Genomic DNA, 25,372 nt, shown 5'->3' with positions numbered 1-25,372 from the left:
AGTTACCACAAACACACACTCGGATATATATTCAACACACCCGCCCCACCCTGTCCCGCCCCACCCTGTCCCGCCCCACCCTGTCCCGCCCCACCCTGCCCCGCCGCTCTTGTGATATATTGGAACCTCCTCACTTATAATGTGAAGCAGTCGACGGAAGGTCATTCTCTCTCTCTCTCTCTCTCTCTCTCTCTCTCTCTCTCTCGCTCTCGCTCTATATACACTGTTGCAGAGTTCACCCACTGGTTTATATGTATTGAAAGTTAATTGCGTTCTGCTGCTTGTGTGATTTAATATGTATATATAAATCGATATAAGCTCCATCGGTTATTGTTTGTGATGTAACGAATTATTATTAGTTACGCTTCTCGAGTAACGTTACATAATTTACATCCTGTTACATAATTATTTAACCGTTGGGATCACCTGAAGAATACTCACCTCAGATTATTTCACCTGAAGATTAACCTAACCTAACCTAACCTAATGCAACTTTGGGAGGATTAAATTAGTTTAACGTTACAGTAAGTAATGTTTAAGTTAGGTTAGGTTAGTTTAGCGTTATAGGGTAGATTAGCGTAGGCTAGGTTTGGTTAGTGTTAGGGTAAGTTAAGTTAGGTTAGATTAGGTTAGGGTTCGGTTAGGTTAGGTTAGGTTAGGTTAGCCTAGCCTTAATGTGGTTTAATATTTAGGTGAAATAAGCTGGGGTGGAGATTCTTCAGGTGATCAATTATTCTTACAGGTTAAATCTCGTCTTATTGCATGATTGGCTATTGCAACTTAAGCCCACATGCAACAGGTTCTTCTCGTTGCAATGTTGTATGCATCACTGGACGGGGAAAAAAATATTATATTGCAATTATACAAGTTGTTCCATTATCTGTCAAGTTGGGATTTATTTATTTCCTTCGTGCGATACTGGTTTCTTTATTTTCCTCCCAGTGACGTCATGAGGTGGGCGGAGCAGGGCGTCAGTTAACCCGGTAAGGTCAGAGGTCAGCGGGGTCTTGTGGGGGGTGGGGGAGGAGGTCACCATCCTACCTTGCTGTTGTTATCTCTTGTATCCACCCACCTAGACCCACCCTGGTTCATGTGTACCCACCTAGACCCACCCTGGTTCATGTGTACCCACCTAGACCCACTCTATGAACCCACCCAGACCCACCTTGCTTCGGTGATCGGAAAGAAAGTAACAAGAAAAAAGTATCAATGGTAATATTAATTTACTGAAGGAAAAAAGTAACAGCGTATACATGAAAAAAAAGATGAATAAAAACAAATGTTCAAGGACTTTCTTTATAAAATACACATTATTACATTATTCTAGTCCAGTAGGTATGGCATCCTGAAGGTGGTGCGGAGGTTTCTGGGGGTGTTGGCAGCTTCAGGAGGCGGGGAGGGAGGTGTTCATAAACTGCTGAAGTAGTAGTCGGGTTAGGTTAGGTTAGTAAGTTAGGTTAGTTTTTGATAGATTAGGTTAAGTTTAGTTAGGCTGGTTTAGGGTTGGTTAGGTTTGTTTATGATAGTTTAGGTTAGGTTAGGTTAGGTTAGGCTAGGTTATGATAGTTTAGGTTAGGTTAGGTTAGGCTAGGTTATGATAGTTTAGGTTAGGTTAGGTTAGGTTAGGTTAGGTTAGGTTAGGCTAGGCTAGGTTATGATAGTTTAGGTTAGGTTAGCTTAGCTTAGGCCGCGCACAGGGGGAATTAGGTTAGGTTAGGTTAGGTTAGGCCGCACACAGGGGGAATTAGGTAGTTTGGACGAAACATTTATATACTGATATTTCCTGTTACTTTTTCCTCATTGTTTTTGTTACCTTTTTTCCGTTACTTTTTTCCTATATTCCCTTGGTCCATGTGTACCCACCTAGACCCACTCTGGTCCATTTGTACCCACCCAGACCTGATGGTGTAGACAGGAACCACACCCTCTACACAGCATCACTCATCCGTGTGTGTGTGTGTGTGTGTGTGTGTGTGTGTGTGTGTAGGCAAGGCAAGGCAAGCAGTGTGTGTGTGTGGGTGTGTGTGTGTGTGCGTGAGTGCGTGTGTGTGTGTGTGTGTGTGTGTGCGTGTGCGCGCGTGTGTGTGCGTGTGTGTGTGTGTGTGTGGTAGCGCTAGAATGTTAAGGGTCGTTCGACTTCGGGTCTCATCCCTCCTTCATAGGCGTCAGAGAGAGAGAGAGAGAGAGAGAGAGAGAGAGAGAGAGAGAGAGAGAGAGAGAGAGAGTTTTAATCAAGATGGAAATTGTAATAAAAAAAAATTCCTACAAGACATTTTTCATCCATCTGTCGGTCACGTCAAGGGGGTAAAGTGTCGCCATGGTTGTTATCTGTCCTCTCACCTGGAAGCAAATGAACACACCTTGATGGATGGCGGTCAGTCGAGGTAGAGGGGTGAGGAGGGAGAATCGGCCTTGGAATATTTGCCAGGGAGATGTGGAATGTATGTCTTGTTTTAATTAGGAGTCATTCCCTGTGGCGGTGATCAGGTGGCCGTGGCGGTGGCTGGTGAGTGATGGAGGTCGGTGTGTGTGTGTGTGTGTGTGTGTGTGTGTGTGTGTGTGTGTGTGTGCACGGGAGGACCTGCCAAAGTGTAGGTGTGGTTACATCAGGTGACCTCTTGCTAACTCTTGTGTGGGTGTGTCTCCTCCTCCTCACTCCTCCTCGTCCCCATCCTCCTCTTCCTCCTCCCTCTCCTTCTCTTGTCCGCCAGGTCACTCACCTTTCTTGTTTGCTTGTCTTCTAGGTCACTCACCCTCCCTCTCCTGCCAGGGTTGAGGGTCACCCACCTCTGGCTACCTCTCCCTGCTTGGATCAAGTGAGCCTCCCTTTCTGTCTCTAAGCCGGGTCACTCACCCCTCTCTGCCATACCTCCCAGGTCACTCACCCCTACCAACTTTACCTCTCAGGTCACTCACCCCTCCCAACCTTACCTCCCAGGTCACTCATCCCTCCCAACCTTACCTCCTAGGTCACTCATCCCTCCCAACTTTACCTCCCAGGTCACTCACCCCTCCCAACCTTACCTCCCACGTCACCATCCCTCCCCAATTCTTCCTCCCAGGTCACGCATCCCTCCGAACCTTACCTCCCAGGTCACGCATCCCTCCGAACCTTACCTCCCAGGTCACGCATCCCTCCGAACCTTACCTCCCAGGTCACGCATCCCTCCCAACCTTACCTCCCAGGTCACTCACTCCCTCCACCTTACCTCCCAGGTCACTCACTCCTCCTAACACTCTTCCAGGTCACTTACTCTCCCCAACACCCTCCCAGGTCACTTACTCTCCCCAACACCCTTCCAGGTCACTTCTAGTCTCCCGTGCCTAACCTCTCGGATTTACAGTCCCCCATCCTTCCTCTCTGTAACTAACCAATTATGTGTGTGTGTGTGTGTGCGTGCGTGCGTGCGTGCGTGCGTGCGTGCGTGCGTGGCAACATTTACTTTTATCATCAACACAAACTGCCGGAGGAACATGATACAACTAAAATAAACCAAGAAACTTTTTAATACACGACCAGAGAGTTGTGGCCGGGACACGACTCCTGGCGGTTAGGTTAGGTTAGGTTGGGGATGATGGCGACCCACTCAGCATGTGCTGGGATGAAGGAATACCACTGTTTCTCATAAACAAAGAGACAAGTAACAACTGGTCATAACTGTTATGTTTTTTTTTCTAAAGTTTAATTATAAGAAACTAAAGTAATATTATTTGTTGTATCATTGCATTATTTTGTGTGTTGTATATAACATTATTATTATTATTATTATTATTATTATTATTATTATTATTATTATTATATCATCATCATCATCACCACAGTAGCGGTCTTGGCAGTGTTCACAGAGCGTGTCTCGCCAACTTAAAAGGCGGTTCAGCCAAGACAAACAGGGTGACCTGCTGGGGTGGGGCAGTTTCTCAATGCCCAGTGTCGTCCGCCTACGTGTAGTGGACTGGTTGAGGGGTGGACTGGTTGAGGGGTGGACGGGTCGAGGGGTGGACGGGTCGAGGGGTGGACGGGTCGAGGGGTGGACGGGTCGTGTAGTGGACGGCTCGAGGGGTGGACGCCGAGGGGTGGACGGGCTCGTGGTGGACTGTTGAGGGGTGGACTGGTTGAGGGGTGGACGGGTCGAGGGGTGGACGGGTCGAGGGGTGGACGGGTCGAGGGGTGGACGGGTCGTGTAGTGGACGGCTCGAGGGGTGGACGGGCTCGTGTAGTGGACGGCTCGGGGTGGACGGCCTGTGGTGGACGGGTCGAGGGGTGGACGGGTCGTGTAGTGGACGGCTCGAGGGGTGGACGGGTCTAGGGACGGGGGGCGTACCTGGCGGCTTGGGTGTCTACGTAAGAATAAAGATACTGAATTTGGTGTGTTGGCCCGGGCGAGGCGGTGAAAGGTGGGGGTGAGGATTAGGCAGCCCAGAGGGTAATCTGATCTAATCCAATCTTATCAAATTTAATCCGATATAACCTAACGTTTATCTAACCTAACCTAACGTTGAGCTAACTTAACCTAACCTCATATGACCAAGCGCTGGCCTCATCTAACCTAACCTCACGCTAATCCTACATGAACCGTTTGAGCATCAGGTGAAATAAGCTGGGGTGGGTGAGGTAATCTTTAGGTGGTCCGAGGCAGCTCCTGTTTATACCCAACCACTATCACTCTTGCATTTAACCAACCTGTATTTAACACTTAACAACGTGACCTGAATTAATGATTCTGTTTGGTAACTTGTTCCAGTCATCCACAGGTGTGTGTGTGTGTGTGTGTGTGTGTGTGTGTGTGTGTGTGTGTGTGTGTGTGTGTGTGTGTGTGTGTGTGTGTGTGTGTGTGTGTGTGTGTGTGTGTGCGTGTGTGTGTGTAAGTGTGCGTGTGTGATGTACTACACTACAACACCAGTACTACACTACAACACCAGTACTACACTACAACACCAGTACTACACTACAACACCAGTACTACACTTCACACCATACACTACACTACAACACCAGTACTACACTACAACACCAGTACTACAGTGTTCTAATGATAAATCTCTTAATGTATTTGATGTAGGATGTTATATGTGGGTTAAGTTTTCATTCACGTTAACTCTTATTAAGGTTTGTCTTGACCTGAACATCTTGGGTTCTCCTTACGTGCTCTCTGTTGAGGAAGTCCTCCAGCTGAGGGCCGTGAGCGAGGTGAGGTTAAATACTGGGGGAGGGAGTGTCGGGGGTAGTTGAGTTGTTCCGCATGAATGACCAACTCGTGTGCATGAAAAGAGCCAAAAAATAAGGGTAATCTTTTGCTAGAGAGAAAGATATTCTCCTCAAGTTTGACGGTGCTGGTGGCGTCCCCAAGCTACTCTCTGTGTGTGCAGCAACTATCCTCTTTACATCATGTCATACGTTGAGGGAATGTCCTTTAAGGCATTTGCCCGCAACAGTACTACAAGTGAGTGCATAAGGGCGATAATTTCTCTCGTACAACGACTGAGGGAAATCCACCAAGCTGGATTAATCTACGGCGACTTAAAAAGAGTGATAACTTAATAGTCAACTAAGACCACAAATCGGGGAAGTCAATGTGAGTGTCATTGACTTGGGATTATGTAAGCCCCAAGAGAGACCATTCGGGAACATATGGTCGTTAATATGCCCCAGAGTTGTACTAATCCCACATCACAGCAGAGATAACAAGATATATATGCCGGATCATTGACACAGCTAGTTATATAAAAAGGGAACTGCCTCTATAGGTCAGCGAAATTGGCCTAAAAATGCTCCACCCAAGAATCCATTGTCGCCCTTTAAGTGAGGTTACAGGACCTCATCACAACTTGTTCGAATGGTTATGAGTGAAGGACCAGATTATGGGCCAGGGAGGTTCAACAAGGTGGCCACGCTGGCGTTGTTTGGCATAGTATTCTTATGCTGCATGACCATGGGCGTGTATGGAGACTCAATGCTTATAAAACCAGGTAAAGTTACTGGAACTCTACTTAGGTTCCTTTACCAAGGTTCAAAATAACATCTTTAATAACTTAGGCCTTGGGTAGATCAAGTCACCCACACACTCGTCTGCCACACCCCACTACACGAGGCTGTCAAGTGAGGTGTGGGTGTTGTTAATTTGAGTTGATTGTTTCGTTACTTCGTATTTTTTGTAATGATAATAATTATAAATTTATTTGTATTATTTTGGTTTTTATTATAACCATCATTAATTGTGGTCAAATTATTATCACTGTTGATGCAAGAGAGAGAGAGAGAGAGAGAGAGAGAGAGAGAGAGAGAGAGAGAGAGTTTTCTTATGTTAATTTTGAATACATTGACTTAGGTGTAAGATTAATTAGAATAAATGTGAAATGTTGCAAGTTTAATATTTCTGTAGAATGCTTTTAATGATCTAGGCTAATTTTAATGGCGTTATAATTGTTTTAGTTAATTTTAGCAACATTCAGCAATCTCAAACTAATTCTAATAACTTATGGATACCCTCATTGTTGTTTTTACCCCCGAGAGAAAGATAGCAGCGAAAGATAACAGCTTAATGGTGAATTTTTCGTGAGAATGTCGTCATTAGTAAATAGTGTCGGAGACTTCCCCCGAGGTATGCCGTTGGGCAGGGACACAGGTTCAGCCTCAGGGTACTGACTCTCCTCCTCCTCCTCTACCGTGTAATTATGTACCGTAAGTCATTGTGAGGCATATGGTGTTGTCGACCATGGCTGTCTGAAGGGGTCGACCAGTGGTTGTGTTGCGAGTCTCGACCCTCCCACCTCACCCCATCTTTCCTCCCTCCCTCTTCATCCAACTTTAGCCCATCTCTTCTCCCTCCCTCCTCATCTCATCTCATCTCTCCTTCCTCCCACTTTGCCCCATCTCTCTCTCATCCCCGTCTCACCTCTCCCTCATTCACAAGCGGGCGTTCATGTCTAACCTATCTATTAACATTCTTTTCAGTTGTTTTCGAATCAGTGGACGACGGGCACGACTATGATGTGGTATATCTTGATTTTAGCAAAGCCTTCGACAGAGTCCCCCACGAAAGACTAATAAGAAAAGTGGAGGCTCATGGCATTGGAGGAGATATTCTAAAATGGATTAGGGCGTGGTTACAGGACAGGCAACAGTGAGTGAGCATTAACCGCAGTACTTGGACCATTATATATATATATATATATATATATATATATATATATATATATATATATATATATATATATATATATATATATATATATATATATATATATATATATATATATATATGCAAGTAAATCACTGTAGGTGCGTGATCTATATGCTGATAACCACAAGGTTCTTTCTTTCCTTTGGTATATCATATATATATATATATATATATATATATATATATATATATATATATATATATATATATATATATATATATATATATATATATATATATATATATATATATATCGGCGTAGACAGCAACATAAGTAAATTTGCTGACGACACTAAAATAGGACGACTAATTAAATCTGACGAGGACTCAGGAAAACTACAGGAAGACTAAACAAATTGAATGGCCTAAAAAATGGCAGACAAATGTAAAGTACTTAGTCCAGGAGATATAAACAGAGAAACCAGATATCAGATGAACAACGTTGTTATAGAGAAATCCGACCGTGAGAAAAATTTGGGAGTAATGATATGTAGGAAACTTAAACCAAGTAAACAATGTGTATATGTTCGAAACAAGGCTGACAAAGTACAGTACTCGGGTTCATACAAAGGTGTGTTAGTTACAAGACTAGCGAGGTTATCCTAAAACTATATCTTGCGCTTGTGAGACCTCACTTGGATTACGCAGTTCTATTCTGGTCACCGTACTACAGAATGGATATAGAATCCCTAGAAATAATTCAGAGGAGAATGACAAGAATAATCCCGGGCATTAGGAACCTTGAGTACAGAGACAGGTTAAAGCATCTTAATTTGCACTCCCTCGAGAGACGTAGAGTGAGGGGCGACCTGATCGAGGTGTATATATGGAAGACAGGGCTAAACAAAGGGGACATTACAAAAGTACTCAAACTATCCAACCAGGAGCGAACTCGTAACGATGATTTTAAATTAGACAAATTTAGATTTATCCGCGAAATAGGTAAACATTGGTTTGGAAATAGAGCAGTCGATGAGTGGAACAAGTTACCAAATATCATTATTGACTCGAATACGCTTGATAGCTTCAAACATAGGTTGGATGGATATATGAGCAATAAGGGTTGGGTGTAAATGAGATTGCCCAGTATGGACCAATAGGCCCTCTGCAGTTTCCCCCCAATCTTATGTTCTCTCTCTCCCACCTCATTCTATCTTCTTATCCGTCCCACTTCGCCTCCCTCCAACCTCATTCCATCTCTCCCCTCCCCCTCCCACTAATCTCTCCTCCATTCTTGCACCCTCCCTCCCTCCACAATATACAGTATATACGACGTAATCAGTTAATTGAAACTTCTCCAGATGGCACCGTTGGGCACTTTATCTCGGGTCTTCACTCCTTAGATGGTATCACTGTGCTTGGGGTAGCCGGGCGAGTGGTGATTACAGCCAGTGTTTATCAGATCGTACCAGATAGTGAGGTGACGTGTGTGTATGTGTGTGTGTGTGTGTGTGTGTGTGTGCGTGCGTGTGTGTGCGTTTTTATCACGTTTATTGGAATATTCATTTGGTTTAATTTAAAAGATAATCACATTGTACACACATTAGATGGTTGGTTAGGTTAGGTTAACGTTTGGAATGATAGTCCTTATTTATAAAGTAGTTTGTGTTGTTGTTATCTAATTGATCGCCATTATACACTGATCAAATTGAATCAAGGAATCAAGAAATTATCGCTATTTGGCAGTTATAACCAATCAATATATCTGCATTTATTTATTTTATTTTTTGTTTATTTTTTTATTTAGGCTGCACATATACTTTCATTTCATTGTTCAGTATTGCAGGTGTCCGTATAAGCTTTAACAATTCGTCTTTCTTACTGCAACTCTCAATTACCTGCGCTTGTTGGTGTAACAGTAACACACTTCACAATACAACATGTTTCTCATTATAGAAATACATTTACCTCGTGTGAGAGAGAGAGAGAAGGGAGGAATGAGAGAGGGGGTGAGAGAGAGAGAGAGAGAGAGAGAGAGAGAGAGAGAGAGAGAGAGAGAGAGAGAGAGAGAGAGAGATTCACCAAGGTCTGAGGGTTCTTGATCGAGGCAGGTGAGAACGTTACCTTGTACAGGTCACCTCACTAAGGTATTCAACACATACCTGACCAGTGACGTGTGATGCCATGGACCAGTGCCTTCCACACCTACACCTGGCGGAGTCAAGGTCAGGTGTCATTAGGGGGTACTCTCTCTCTCACAGAAGGGGGGCTAGTGAGAGAGAGAAGGCGGGGAGATGAGAGTGAGAGGAATAGAATTATGTGGTTCATTTTGGGAAACTTTACTGTATAATAAATATCAACCCCCTTCCTCCCTAAACCTTCAAAAGAGGATGACAAAGCTAATCCCGGGCAGTAGGAACCTTGAGTATGGAGATAGATTAAAAAAAACTGACTTTGCATTCTATTGAGGGTTAGTAGTTTTGAATTAGTCCTTTTTAGATTTAGATGTGAACAAGATGTGAACATTGATGAAACTACGAGGCTGAAGAGAGAGAGAGAGAGAGAGAGAGAGAGAGAGAGAGAGAGAGAGATCTTGATCTTTCCGTTGCTGTTGGTATACCCTACTTGGCCAGGCCTTCAACAACCCCTCCAGAGACCATGTAGGGGGTGAGAGAGTCCTGGTCTCTCTCTCTCTCTCAATAATTTAATCTTCCTTTTCTAATCACACACAGTCCTACTCTCTCACTCACCTTTACTTATTCACTCGTCTACTCGTACCCACACTCACTCACTCACTCAAGTCACCAGGACGTATCATCAAATCACTCCGACCTTGAACACACACACACACACACACACACACACACACACGAGTAACCTCTACTTGTCAAGCTTGACTGTTCCTCACTCCCCTCACACTACCTTTCACCCTCCCCCTGTTACTCCACTCACCAAAAAGCAAAATGAAAGATAAGCAGTTAGTGAGGAGGAGGGGGGGCAGAGTGTTAGGACGCACCCATCCTTCAAGATTGAGTTCAGGAATACAGGCCCTTGGCTGTTTTGACCTGTGTGTGTGTGTGTGTGTGTAGATACAGATTTACACCCAAGACTCGACCTTAACTACATTACACATTATTCTCAGTTTACTTACCCAAGGAAATAATGGGGGGGGGGAGATGAAGGGGTGGAAGAGGTAGAGGGGGAGAGGAGGTGGAAGAGGAGTAGGAGGTGCAGGGGGAGGAAGAGGAAGGGGATTATTGACCTGTGCCAGGTGTCTCTCGGGGTATAAAGTATTTATTGTGATAATTTTGTGTGTGTGGTGTAGTGGTCAGCAGGCGACCTGTGGCGTAATGGTCAGCATCTTCGCCTCGCAAGCAAGCGGACCTGAGTTCGATCCTCGGGCAGGGTGAAACTATGGGCAAGTTTCTTTACGGCTTTTGCCTCTGTCTACTCAGCAGTAATTGGGAACCTGGATGTTAATCGATTTGCTGATCGTATTCCGGGGTAATGGTTAGCCAGTGCAGTTAAGGAGTTGTCCGGTCTTCTCGGACTATTCCTTGACACTGGGTCATGCAGCTCGTTAACTTATGGTGTGGTTGTTGTGTTGGCGACGGCTTCTACACCTGAAACAAATTCACGCCTACAGTAGGTGGCCCTTGGGCCGGCCATCCTCGATTTCGAGGGGCTTCCATTATTTATTTTTAGTGTATGTATGTATGTATGTATGTGTGTATGTATGTGTGTATGTATGTATGTATGTATGTATTCGTTCATGAACGGTAACACATATCACGGATCACCTTAAGATCCCCCCAGGTAGCGGCAGGTTCTCCCGGTAACCCCCGACTGACAACTTTCCATTTTCTCTTTGTTTTCTTAACCATCTGAATTTGTAATGAAACTTACGACAATTTTTTCTCATAACCACTGTAAAGAAAACCTCGCACTTTCATCGCCATCTTAAATCGTATTTTCATAAATTTATACAATAATTTATTTTCCCTGTGAACTGCAAACAAGTTAACCTGTATACCTAGTTTTATCTGCAGAGTCTCAGTGCATTTTGGAAGCCATCTTGTCCTTTAATGTCCGTCTTTGTTTGTGTTAGTCAGTTAAATGTATTCTCACCTCTCCAGCTTTGGGTAGAGTCTCAGTGCATTTTCCACGCCATTTTGACCACCTCCTTTGTGTCATATTCCGTTCTCACATCTCCATTTAGGTGAGGACTTTCACGTAGGAGTCCCTGAGAGTGTGGACCCCGAGGTTGTAACATTTTTGAGGGTGGCAGGTTTTCTCTGAGCGAGGCTGTGACCCTGCCTAACCTCGGTCGTGTGCAGGTGTCAACGCGGGACGGGGAGAGGCGCCTTGTGTTGTCTGAACGTGTGTGTTTGGAGGTGTATGTGCACGTGGGGGTAGGGTGTACATATATGTGTGTGTGTACATGTGTGTGTACATACGTGTGTGTACGTATGTGTGTGTTTTGGAAGTGTGGATAAGTGTGCCCGTGCGAGAGAGTGTGTATATAATACGTACATGTGGTAGTGTGTACATACAGTGTATACATGCATGACCGGGTTACCTGTCAAGGGGATTTAACCCAGAGCGTTTCATTCTTGACTTAGGAAACTGATATAAGTATTTGTTTTATTTTAATGGTCATCAAATTAGTTAAGTAATTGTATGTTTACGTCACCTCTCGCTTGAGGACAAAGGTGTGTCAGGATGTTACAGTGGTGGAGGATACAAAGGTGTGGCAGGATGTTACAGTGGTGGAGGATACAAAGGTGTGGCAGGATGTTACAGTGGTGGAGGATACAAAGGTGTGGCAGGATGTTACAGTGGTCGTAGGTACAGGGAAAGGATGAACTTAAGGGCCTCGTGTAGGTAAGGGTGCGGCCTGTATACCTGCCCCGCCCTTCGTCCCACCTGTCTCTCACAACCTTTCACTCGTAGTAACACACACACACACACACACCACCTGTAGGAGAATTAAGAAAAATCGAAGGAGAATGAAAGGAAAAAACGAAGAAAATAAAAGAAAGTTATAAAAAAATATATACATAAATTTAAAGAAAAAATATACCGTGTTTTTACTCCCTTAGAATAATACAAACAGATTGTATTAAACTTCTCGGGTATTGATTATGAGTTTTAGTTTGTCAGTGGTCGCTAGGGTGTGCCGTTACCGTGTTGGGTGAGGACATAGCTGAGGGGGGGAGTCAGGTCTGTTGTTGTACCTCACAGGGGGGAAAGGTTCGGTCAGGTAGTTCCGGTAATTAAAGGTGTTCGCTGGCCACACCTGTCTTGATGTCTCTACCTGAGGTGGATGAGTTAAGATTGGTTGAGTGTTCATTTGGTTATTAAGGAGAGTTACAGTATTGCCTTTTGCTCCCACTTCGACTCGTCTCGTGATGTTTTGTGTGACGCCTCTGTTTGTAAGGTCGAGACACTCACGCACCGGCTGACCCAAGATGACGTGACCGACGCCAAGGTACAGTAGATGTGCATCCTCACCTTTACCTTGACCCCAACCTCGACCTCAGAATAAGATCTCAGTGACCTCTCTCTCTCTCTCTCTCTCTCTCTCTCTCTCTCTCTCTCTCTCTCTCGTTTCCACAAAATCTTGAAGGTGGTGCTCCTCCCTCACCAACTGACCCGCCGTGACGTCCATCAACCCCCGATGGGCGGAGACGCAATATTTACCATGCAAATGTGTGTTCTAGATATTTTATGGACTTACCAGAGGCGCTAAGTGTTGGCATCAGGAACGTTAGCCACTAGGGGCGTTGGCTACCAGGAACGTTAGCCACTAGGGGCGTTGGCTACCAGGAACGTTAGCCACTAGGGGCGTTGGCTACCAGGAACGTTAGCCACCTAGGATGATAGCTATCAAGAACATTAGTCACCTGGGAGGTTGGCTACCAGGAACATTAGCCACTAGGGGCGGTAGCAACCAGTGGGTGTTAATCGTTCTTTATGACGTTCTCAACTTTTCAGTGACTTGAATGTCTTGCGCACCTGTAGTATATCTGCGCCATTGACCAACTACCTCATCTGCGCCAATACAAAATGATTGGATTTACATAAGTGCGCTCAGATGTGGCTGGGGTTCTTGATGTCATATTGCTGTGTAACCTCAGAGACTTGACGGAGTTGCTGTACTTGGCGGTCTGGCCGAGGAGTGAAACACGCTGACATTTGTTGATGACACTTGAAGGGCAACGGCTTGATGGTGATGGAGGAGGAGGTGGCGATGGTGGTGAAGGAGATGGTGGTTATGGAGGAGATAGTGGAGGGAGATTGTGGTGGTGGTGTTGTTGCAGGAAATACTTGTAACTGGTGGAGATACTGGCCTTGTGGGGAAACTTATGGAGCTCTGCTAATACCAAGATTTTACCCCTGAAATAGGTGAGCAACTGACTGGTGTGTGGGGGCTTGCTTGAAGGGTGTGGCTGATTGTGTGTAGTAACTAATCTTGGTAGCTGCTGTACTGACTCCCTGAAGGTCACTTATAGATTCCCATTTCCTCCCCACCCTCCCTTCCTCACACCCCTTCCCCCTACCTCCTCCCTGCTACCCTCCCTCCCCCTACCCTCCCCTACCCACCCCTCCTACAGCCTTAAGGCCAACATCAACTCAGAGAAGCTGACTTGTAGACCTAGGGGTACTTGTAAGCCCGGACCTACGGCCTAGAAAACAGTGCGTTAATGTTCGAAATAAGGCAAACAGAGTATTGGGTTTTATATCTAGAAGTGTAAGTAATAAGAGTGTGGAGGTCATATTGCAACTATATCTTGCGCTAGTCAGGCCGCACCTCGATTATGGTTTTCAGTTCTGGTGTCCTTATTATAGAATGGATATAAATTCACTGGAGTCGGTGCAGCGAAGAATGACGAAAATGATTCCGGGACTTAGAAACTTTCCATATCAAGATAGGTTAAAGAAACAAACTTGCATTCCCTAGAAAGACGAAGAGTGCGGGGAGATATGATAGAAGTATCTAGTGGGTGAAAAGAATTAATAAAGAAGATATTGATAAAGTTCTTATAATATCCGAGCAGGATAGGACTCGTAGCAACGGATTTAAGTTGCATAAGTTTAGGTTTAGGAGGGAGATAGGAAGGAACCGGTTAACAAATAGGGTGGCAGACGAATTGAACAAGCTTGGTAGCTTAGCAGTAAATGTTGGAACGCTGGAAAGTTTAAAAGGAGGCTAGATAGATTCATGAACGATAGAGAGTGGTTGTAACTCTCGACAGGAGTTGCCATGCACAGGCCAACCGGCCTATTGTTGACTCCTTATGTTCTTATGTGTCTAATCTTCAGGTGGAATAGGCTAGGGTGTCTAATCTTCAGGTGGAATAGGCTAGGGTGTCTAATCTTCAGGTGGAATAGGCTAGGGTGTCTAATCTTCAGGTGGAATAGGCTAGGGTGTCTAATCTTCAGGTGAAATAGGCTAGGGTGTCTAATCTTCAGATAATCCTTTTTTAATGTTAAGACCACATTACATAACTCACGCTGACCTACTGATCACGGTGACTGCTGTATTGATCCTATTGGCTAAAGGTCACGTAAGAACACTCGACACACATACATCTTGACCTTTGGGAGGTTACACATAATAGGTCAGGTCACACTTGTCATCTGACGTGAGTCCTCCAGAATGTGTATGTAAGATGACCTCAAATTACCTGGCCATAATGGGGGCAATGTGTACAGGTAGGAAGCTTAAATCAGTGTTGTGTTCTGCTTCAACAGATAGGTTGGTAATTTACGATAGGGTGTGTGTGTGTGTGTGTGTGTGTGTCAGAACCTAGTAAAGAGGAGGGGGGGGGGTGCGGTAGTTTTTCTCTCACGTGTAAGTCACCACCTTCAACACACACACACCTGAGGCCTTCGTTCACCTGACCTCCCCTGTTGCGTGGGAGGGGGGCGGGTACAGGAGTTAGGTGACTGAATGGAGGTATTGTGGGTGACGTATCGTGGGGTTGTGGGTGACGTATCGTGGGGTTGTGTTTTATGTTCAGGTACAGTATGTTAATGTTTTTTATCAATAAGTTAACCTGAGAAAATATTTTGTCTTTAGGTTTTATTATATATAAACTATACTGTATTGTGTTTTGTGAATAAGAACATAATGATGGAGGAAACTGCAGCGGGTCCATACTAGGCAGCCCCGTTTACACCCAACCCCTATCGCTCATATATCTGTCCAACCTAAATATGAAGCTACCCAGCGTGTTTGAGTTAATGATAATGTTTGGTAACTAATGATGGTTTAAACCCGAGAATATGATGATTTAACTCTTTGCGTATGATGAATTAAGGCCTGGAGAGTATATGAAGATTTACTCAAAGGTTTAAGTCATCGTACTCTGGGGTTAAGTCATCGTACTCTGGGGTTTAATTCATCTTACTCGTTGGGTTAAGTCATCGTACTCAAGTGGTTAGGTCATCGTCGTTAGGTCACAAGCAGAACGAATATACTGGAATATTTGTAAGCATGTGTGTGTACCTGCGTGCGTGTGACTGTGTGCGTGTGACTGAGTGTGTTCGTCATGCTTACAAACATTTCAACATATTCGGTCTGATAGTGAAAGTAAATGTTGAAAGTATTGTCACACCAATTTGAATATTATTTTGTATTACGTGAGTACATATATTTATTTACAAATATTCACTTGATGCTGTGGTGTAGATTGAAGACAGGTTTGTGTGTTGTGTCGTGTCGTGTCGTGTACCTGTGTGGTGGCCGGTCACGCCTAAATAATAAGGGAATGTTAAGTGTGTTTACAAGAGAAGGTTGTGTGCATAATGACCCCGGCCAGCCTGTGTGGTGGTTCCTGCCCGCTGGTCCAGGCTCTCGGTCTTGTTGTGGCGCCTGAGACAGATGGTGCAGCACGTGTTTACATAATAATAATAATAATAATAACAATCTCTATATATCTAATAGGTTTTGATACTATACACAGTTAACCATTATCTAACAGGTGTCTAATGCAACCTTTTACAGGTGTTGGGTGGTTCTTGTCTATACACACACGTTCTCTCTCTCTCTCTCTCTCTCTCTCTCTCTCTCTCTCGGCCGCTCTGCTTAACACGACCACACAACATATCACTGGTACCTCATCCTGTTTTGGTATGGCCAGGTAAAGGGTGTTGCAATTTTGTTTCTCTCTCTCTCTCTCTCTCTCTTGCCTGTATACCTGCGCGCGCGCGCGCGTGTGTGTGTGTGTGTGTGTGTGTGTGTGTGTGTGTGTGTGTCCCTCTCAATCACCATCACGATAAACTCAGTCCCAACACCGTTAACATTGTATACACTGGTAAGGAGGCGAGGGGGTGGTGGCGGGGGTATATCTCCAGCACTCATAAAGTTCACATCACTATCATCAACAAAAACACGAAGAAAAAATATTTATTTAAAAAAATCAGCATTGCATATAAAAATTTTTACGTTGAAAGTCGTTGCAATCATTTTTTTTACTAGCCATCATTGCATCAAGAAATTTTACCCTTTTATATCATTGCAATGGGTCCTTTTCCTCTTATCATTGCATATGGAAATTTTTGCAATGGGTCGTAATGTTATTCAGGTTTACCATTGTGCTGGCTGGACCAAGTATATCAAGATAGTCAGGGTTTATGGGGCGATTCGGTTAATTTTTCACCCGAGAGAGAAGAGCCACACTGAGCCCTGCCATGACTCTTATCTGCTAGCAACACCTGAGCATAAAGCAGAAGGGGTCGTAAAAGTGAGGGGAACTGGAGCCAGGGTCTACTACTTCATCGCTTTGTGTGTAAATGACCTACGTGTGTGTGTGTGTGTGTGTGTGTGTGTGTGTGTGTGTGTGTGTGTGTGTGTGTGTGTGTGTGTGTGTGTGAGGCGAGGTTGTGGCATAGTGTCGTGAGGTTGCGGTAATCTTGCAGTCACTTTACCTCCTTAATACTCACGACAAACTGACACTGTTACGACCATAACCTGGAGGAACACGTGCAGAGGGTGGCCCATTGATGCCTAACCCCTTACTACACCTGTGGGGGGGAATATAATGACGATAGGCAGGTAATGTAACGATGTATAATGTTGTTTTAGAAAGAAATGTGCATGTCGTGTGATTTTGATGATGATGATGATGATGATGACTGTAATAATTATGGAACCAGGAATCCGAGAAGGTGTGTGTTGATGGTACAGGTGTGTGAGTCATGTGTGGTGGGGGGCGTGAGTCACCAAGTAGGATGTGACTCACTGTTATTATCACCAATATATTTATTTCTCACTGCTAACATCATCATAATATACATCATCATCATCATCATCATCATCAATAATAACCATCATTAAATCATATTCCCCCGAAATATGGAAGCGGGAAGCTAATAGTCACTGCTGTATCTGTCTGTCCGTCTGTCTGTCTGTCCATTCTTGCTTCTCCTGCTGGGGGATATTGAAGGTGTGGTAGCCGATGCCAGGAGATAAGGAGGGAGGAAGGACACGACGATTGCTCTGTGTGTGTGTGTGTGTGTGGTAGGTGAAGGGAGGTCATCTTTGTTGGGGCTGGAAGCAGGTGCTGGCTCTCATCTTCTGGGGGCGTTCCTGGGAGGGTAAGGTCAATCTCAGAACCCCTCCTTTTCCCTTATCCTCTTCCGTAACCCCTTCCCCTCTCTCTCTCCTCTCTCTCTCTCTCTCTCTCCTCTCTCTCTCCTGGGTGTTTGTGTGGTTTCTCTCTCTCTCTCTCTTCTTCTTCCTGGAACACAAGTGGGTGCGTCAGTATGTCTGACCTGGACCCTTGGAACACAGTGGGTGGGTCCAGTATGTCTGACCTGGACCCTTGGAACGTGGGTGGGTCCAGTATCTGACCCCTTGAACACAGTGGTGGGTCAGGCTGACCTGGACTGACCGTGGGTGGGTCAGTATGTCTGCCTGGACCCTTGGAAACAGTGGGTGCGTCCAATATGTCTGACTGGACCCTTGGAACACAGTGGGTGGGTCCAGTATGTCTGACCTGGACCCTTGGAACACAGTGGGTGGGTCCAGTATGTCTGACCTGGACCAGCCCTGGAAGGCGAGGGAGGTCTTGAAGAGCAAAGAGGTGAAGGTCTGGTGCTGTGTAGAGCCGAGTGTTGAGACTTTCACTCCCGGGGTGAGAGAGAGAGAGAGAGGAGAGAGAAGAAAGAGAGAGTACACACCTGAGTCGACATTTTCTCAGCAGGGTGTAGGTATGGTGCGAGAGCATCACATGTGTCCCCAGGTGTACCGTATGTGTAGTGAGGTGGGTGTATAACCTATGTTTCCTTTATGGAGGTGTCATGGTCTCTAGTGGGGTTTCCTGTCGATATTTATTCCGCGGTTTCTAAGTAAGGGTATCATATGGTCTTTACTATATGTTGTTCTCTCCAAGTATAACAGTGAGCGTCAGGTGTTGATATATGTGTTATTTGTACTATGTAGTGTTCTATGTTTGTTCTTTACGTGTGTTCTGTGTGTTGTCTGTGGGAGTGTTTCATCAGGATATACAATGCATCGTTCTCTATAACAAGTGATCTTCATGTGCAGCAACTGGTGTAAGAATTCCCATTTGCCCCCTCCCCTCCCCTCTTATTATCTCCCCCTCATCTCCCCCCTACCCTCCTCCTTCCATCGCATTATTCAGGATTTCCAGGTGTAAGAAGGTAAAGGTGTGGAGTAGATTTACCTCAGCCCAAACACGGGGAACAAACACGCATTATACCCATATATATAACTTACCTGTGGGACTCGCCAGTAAGACACACAAGGGGGTTGGGTTTAATTAGGTGGGCAGGTGTTCCTCAGGTGAGTATTGTATGTGTTGAGGTGATCTAGAGATAAGGTGTTTTGTTCTAAGATTTTACACTATGGTGTCTGCGTTTGTGCAGCTTTATATATGTGTGTGTATGTATATATGTATGTATGTATGTATGTACGTATGTGTTTCAAGTTTCCTTTCCTGTGAAAATCCCAAGAGATTAATCACCACCGCCCACACCGAGGGTAAACACACACACACTGCTCTATATTAACGAGCAGTGGGTGGAAGTCCTCTTATGTGGGGGGTGAGGAGTCTAAGAGGGAGGGTGAGGTCAGAGTGAAAGTGAGGGACAAAGAATTAAAGTGAGTGTCGTTTGTCCTGTTGTTGATGTTTGGTGTTTGAGACAGAGGGTGGGATAGGAACAGAGAGGGGGGGAGGAGATAGAGAGGGAGAAGTGAAGGGAAATAGAGAGAGACGGAAGGAAGAAGATACAAGGGAGAGAGAGAGAGTCCTACTTCTTCAGATACGAGAATAATGTTAACTCACGAAATCTTTGAGAATCATAAGTCTTTTTTACTCTGACGTCACACGACAGATTACAACCTTAAGCTCAGCAATACTCGTTCAATTTAAGCTCTTCTTTCTCTCTGGTGTCTCTGGTTCTCTTATTATCTCCGTTTCTCTTATTCTATCTCCAGTTATCTCTTGTTCTCCCTCTGGTTCTCGTATTCTGTCTCCTGTTGTCTCATGTTCTCTTCTTTGGGGGATTAAAACACACAGGTGGCGTCTTCTCCATATTCTGCGTCTCTGTGTTTAATCCAGTCAACCAGACACACAACTTGGGTAATACTTTGTGTGTGTGTAAGAAGATCTGGTCCTGGCGGGTTACTTTCTATTCCCCTTTCTGTGTTCGTGAAGATAACTGGCAGGGAAGGTTGACAGGAGAAGCGAGGCGTGAACGTCCTTATCCACCTCACCCACCAAAGCCACTGACAGTTGTTAAGAGGCTGTCTACTGACGGCGACGCAGCCCTGGGAGACGCCCTAGTCATAAAGGGTCCCACTCAACTCTTCTTCTTCATGCACGACCACGACGGGGAGGCCCATGATCTGTAGCTCTTCTGGTGGTGGTGACAGTGAAGAGGGTCTCTCTCTCTCTCCTCTCTCTCTCTCTCTCTCTCTCTCTCTCTGTTTTATTTTGTTAGGTTAAGCCTGATAGGGTCAGGTTTCATTTTGTCAGGTTTAGGTCAGTTCAAATCTCGTCTCGTCTAGTCAGATCACGTCAGTTCAAGTTAGGTAAGGTCAGTCTCAGGTCACGCCTTCTTTTACATCCGTCTACCTCCATTAACGAAACGATGATGCGGCTCACAATCAAGTCATCGGAAAGCCTCACGTATTGCCGGTGAGAGATGTCTGTCCGGCCCTGAGTCGTATATGCCGATGGACCGATACCTGGCCGACAGTTAATTTTCATATTTGAAATTCGCTCGACCAAATATTATCAATTTAGTGTCGAGTTTTTAGCATTTTTTTATGCTGTGTGTGTGTGTGTGTGTGTGTGTGACAAGCAGGTGTAATTAGACAATGGCGAGCATTGTGCTGTGTCACAGTCATCGTGGGGTACCGATGTGCACTTTCACCCTCCAGCTCCCCGCACACACACACACTCAACAAGGTCACTGCAACACTAGTACTACAGGGTCACTATAACTCTCGTACTAGAAGGTCACTATAACTCTCGTAAGAAGAGATATTTTGACGTCCCTCTGGTCTAGAGACTGTGGTCATTAACCAAGACTTTAGTAAACATTCCCGAAAAAGTGGCCTGGCTCCTGCGGCCCCACATAGGTCTGGGGCAGGACTTTATTCCTGTTATCATGAACTGATATATTGTAATAATTGTTTCTATTAAAATTATTTTATAATTATTTATTTTATTTGTTCACATTATGATTATTTATTTATTTATTATGAGCATTATTATTTTTCTTTATCTGTTTATATTTCATGATTATTTATCAAATTATATTGATAAGTTTATATAAGGAGATATGCATTACAATTTATTCCAGTTTAATTTTCTTCTATCAGTGCATCACACACACACACACACACACACACACACACACATACATCATCTCATCCGCGAAAAATTACTTTTTAATCACATGGAAATGACATGATTTAGCCATCCGTGGAGGCCACCAGCTGGACAGTGACATGAACAGGTGGTGATCCCAAACCAACACACCCCACATCTGGTGCCAGAGTGTCAACATAACGCACCTCGCGCCGGAGCTGGTCAAGGTGCGTGTCAATGTTACCTGGGCGTTATGCATTTAATGTTCACTTAACCAGTCTGTCTGTCTTACCAAGTGCTACTACACCTTTACTGAGGTGAGGTGACGTGAGGTTTCCATTGGGGCAGTTGTACTTGTCATTCTTTGTCGAGGTTTTGGGTCAGTTAGTGTGTAGGAGGTCGTGCTGTGTGTGGCAAGTCATCCAGTGAACAGTTAGTTTATTACGAAAAATAATTAGCATATCGGTTTATTTTAGCTGCCTTAATAGATGTCTACTGTGTTTAGAACATAAGCATGGAGGAAACTGCAGCAGGCCTATTGGCCCATACTGCATGGACAATCCCGTTTACACCCAATCCCTATTGCTCATATAGCCACCCAACCTATGTTTGAAGCTATTCAGCGTATTCGAGTTAATGATGATGTTTGGTAACTTGTTCCACTCGTCCACTACTCTATTTCCAAACCAGTGTTTATCCATCTCGCGTCGAAATCTAAATTTGTCTAATTTAAAACCATTGTTATGAGTTCGCTCCTGGTTTGATAATTTGAGTACCTTTGTAATATCACCTTTGTTTAATCCTGACTTCCGTTTATACACCTTTATCATATCGCCCCTCACTCTACGTCTCTCGAGGGAGTGGAAATTAAGATGCTTTAACCTGTCTCAATATTCAAGGTTCCTAATGCCCGGGATTAGTCTTGTCATTCTCCTCTGAATTATTTCTAGTGATTCTACATCCATTCTGTAGTACGGTGACTAAAACTGAACTGCGTAATCCAAGTGAGGTCTGACAAGCGCAAGATATACAGTAGTTTTAGGATAACCTCGCTAGTCTTGTAACTAACACACCTTTGTATAAACCCAGGTACTTTGTTTGCCTTGTTTCGAGCAAATACACATTGTTTACTTGGTTTAAGATCCCTACTTATTATTAATCCTAAATCTTTCTCGTAGTCGGATTTCTCTATAGCAACGTTGTTCATCTGATATCTGGTTTCTCAATTTACATCTCCTAGACTAAGTACTGTACATTTGTCCACATTATTTCATCTGCCATTTTTCAGACCAAGCGAAAAAATTGTTTAGATCTTCCTGTAGTTTTGCGAAGCCCTCTTCAGATTTAATTGCACACCCTATTTTAGCGTAATCAGCAAATTTACTATGTTGCTGTCTACGCCTGTATCTATGTCGTTTATGTATATAATAAATAATAATGATCCAAGTCGTTCTTCCAGCGATAAAAAATTCCTGTCGGCAATTTTGACACTTACTTTTCGTGTGTTAGGTTAGGTTAGGTTGGATCAGTGAGGTTAAAAATGATCAGGTTAGGTTAGATTAGGTTAGGTTAGGTTGCATCTCCCGTTTGTAATGTAAATTCAACTCGTGCTCCCCCTCACTCCACCCTCAAGACCTGGAGGTAGGTGTCGTAAATTTATCTCATTTCTCAAACATATTTTGAGGTGTTTTCTCACTTCTCTCCCCCAGTTCCCTTGACCTATATTATAAATCCCTCTTGCCTTCACCTCCATACCTCCTCTCTGTTCTTGTGTTGTCTTTTTTGAGCACCTTGGACCTCTCTCTCTCTCTCTCTCTCTCTCTCTCTCTCTCTCTCTCTCTCTCTCTCTCTCTCTCTCTCTCTCTCTGCGTCTTGACAGTGCTACTTAGGGGACTTTTTTCTTTTCTTATGGTATTTTTTATATATTGTCCAGGAACCACCGACTTTATTAGCTACTTGACGTGTTTTCGGCCGTGTTAGGGTGGAGGGGGTGGGGGTGATGGTTGGTTAGAGGGGTCATAGTCTTAAGCTAACCTAACCTAACCATTCAGAAGGGTCCTAGTCCTAATAGACCCCAACCTGGTCGGTGCAGGAGTCCAGGGGATGTATTGTGCTAATGGGGGTGCAGGGGGAGGGGGTGATGGGACATGACGGCGTGGTTGTGCATTGACGATAAACTTGAGGAAACATGGAATTTCGTGTATAACTCAAGTGTGATAATGGATGACACTTGAGCAAATAGGGAATTATTTGTAGGTTAATGAGTGTAATGATGCAGGTGAGGGAGTTAATGAGGTGTTGATTGTTGTGAGGTGTTCAGGGACCATGTGGGAGAGGGGGGGGGGCGACATGTTGAGAGGGGGATGAGATGGTGGTGGTAGTGGATGTTGGTAATAATGATGGTGGTGGTTGTGATGATGATGCAGGTAGTGGTGGTGGTGATGGAGGTAGTAGTTATGATGATGCAGGTGATTTGAACAGCTACAATATATTACCTTGGTGTGTGCTGAAGGGGTCACAGGTGTAGAGGAAGGGTCAGTACCATCACTTTGACATAAGTTCTGAGGGTATGTAAGGAGGGGGGGGGGTGTAGGTGAGCCGCTGACCAAGATGTAAGCAAGACCACAAGTCAACAAGACTCTCATGTGGTTACGTTGATACACCTGAGACACACCTGATGCACACCCGAGAAACACACCTGTCACACACCGGACACACACATCTGAGACACACCTGACCTACATACACCTGACAAACGTAAAACACACCTGGCGTGCACCTGAGAGACACACACACACCTCACAGTAATCGATTATCACTGAATAATTTCTGGGTTGTGACCATGTCTTCGACCGAGTAATTTGATCCACTGTTCTCTCTCTCGATGTGAAATACCTGTTGCGTTGTGATTATTATTAGTGTTGTTGTTATACTTGTTATTGTTTTTACTATTGTTGTTACTGTTATTTATTATTATTATTATTATTATTATTATTATTATTATTATTATTATTATTATTATTATTATTAATCTCGTCCACTGGAGTATTGGTTCAGGAAGAAGTTGGGGGGACGGGGGTGGGGGGGGAGGCCTCTGGTACGTGTCCTTATAATGTCTAAATCTTACGCTACCACACACTACCTTGGTGCGGGTACCTGTTGGCATTGATTTACTGAGAGAGAGAGAGATGTTTCCCTGGGTAGAGTAGAGAGAAAAAAGAGAGGATCAGTTGAAATACATCAGAGAAGAGGAGTAGGAGAAGATAAAAATAAAAGACGAAGAATGAGATAAACGTGATAGAGAAAGATATGAGAGATAGTGTTTAACGAGAGAGACAGGCACAAGACCGATAACTGAGAAGAAGAAGAAGATGAAGAAGAAGAAGAAGAAGATGAAGAAGAAGAAGAAGAAGAAGACATCATAGGAGTTTGGTAGCTGTCAGGAGAACACATCTGTACATCTTGAAGGTGAAGAGAGTCGAGATGTGCCGAATAACACATACTGGAATGGGTGTGAAATGATGTTCCTATTATGATGTAAATTAAACTTGAGAGGAGGGGGAGGAGGAGGGTGTGGGGGGGGCCTTCGATGAGTGGCTGAATTAACGAGTTGAAGTGAGGAGGTCAACAGTGAGAACCAGAATGGGGGGGTAGGTCAGTGAAAGTAGTTCAGTACCATCTCCACCCTCTGTTGCGGTCAGTAGGTGCGTCACGAACCACTGTGAGTCCTATCATGGTCATCCACTCCGTCCACCTCTACTCCCCCACTCTATCCCACTCCATCCCACTCCACCTCTACTCCCCCACTCCGTCCCACTCCACCTCTACTCCCCCCCCCGCCTCCTACTATGGTCATCCTCCACCATCCACACTCACTTAACACCAACTGACTCCACCACTACTACCATCTTCATCACTACCATTACCACTACTACTACTACCATCATCATCACTACCATTACCTACTACTACATCATCATCCTTTCTATTACCACTACTGTCATCATCCCTACCATTACCTATACTATAATCATGTACTACCATTACTTTCCTACTACCGCCATCATCACTACCATTACCTACTATCATCTCATCACTACCATTACCCTACTACTACCATCATCATCACTACCATTACCACTACTACTATCATCATCATCACTACCATTACCACTACTACTACCATCATCATCACTACCATTACCACTACTACTATCATCATCACTACCATTACCACTACTACTACCATCATCATCACTACCATTACCACTACTACTACTACTACCATCATCATCACTACCATTACCACTACTACTATCATCATCATCACTACCATTACCACCACCACTACCTTCACCACAACAAGGTGACTTAGCACCACCTGAGTCTTTCTTAATCACC

This window comes from Homarus americanus, unplaced genomic scaffold, assembly GCF_018991925.1.
Source record: "Homarus americanus isolate GMGI-L3 unplaced genomic scaffold, GMGI_Hamer_2.0 scaffold12810, whole genome shotgun sequence".
In the NCBI taxonomy this organism is placed as follows: Eukaryota; Metazoa; Arthropoda; class Malacostraca; order Decapoda; family Nephropidae; genus Homarus; species Homarus americanus.
This window is presented reverse-complemented; position numbering follows the sequence as displayed.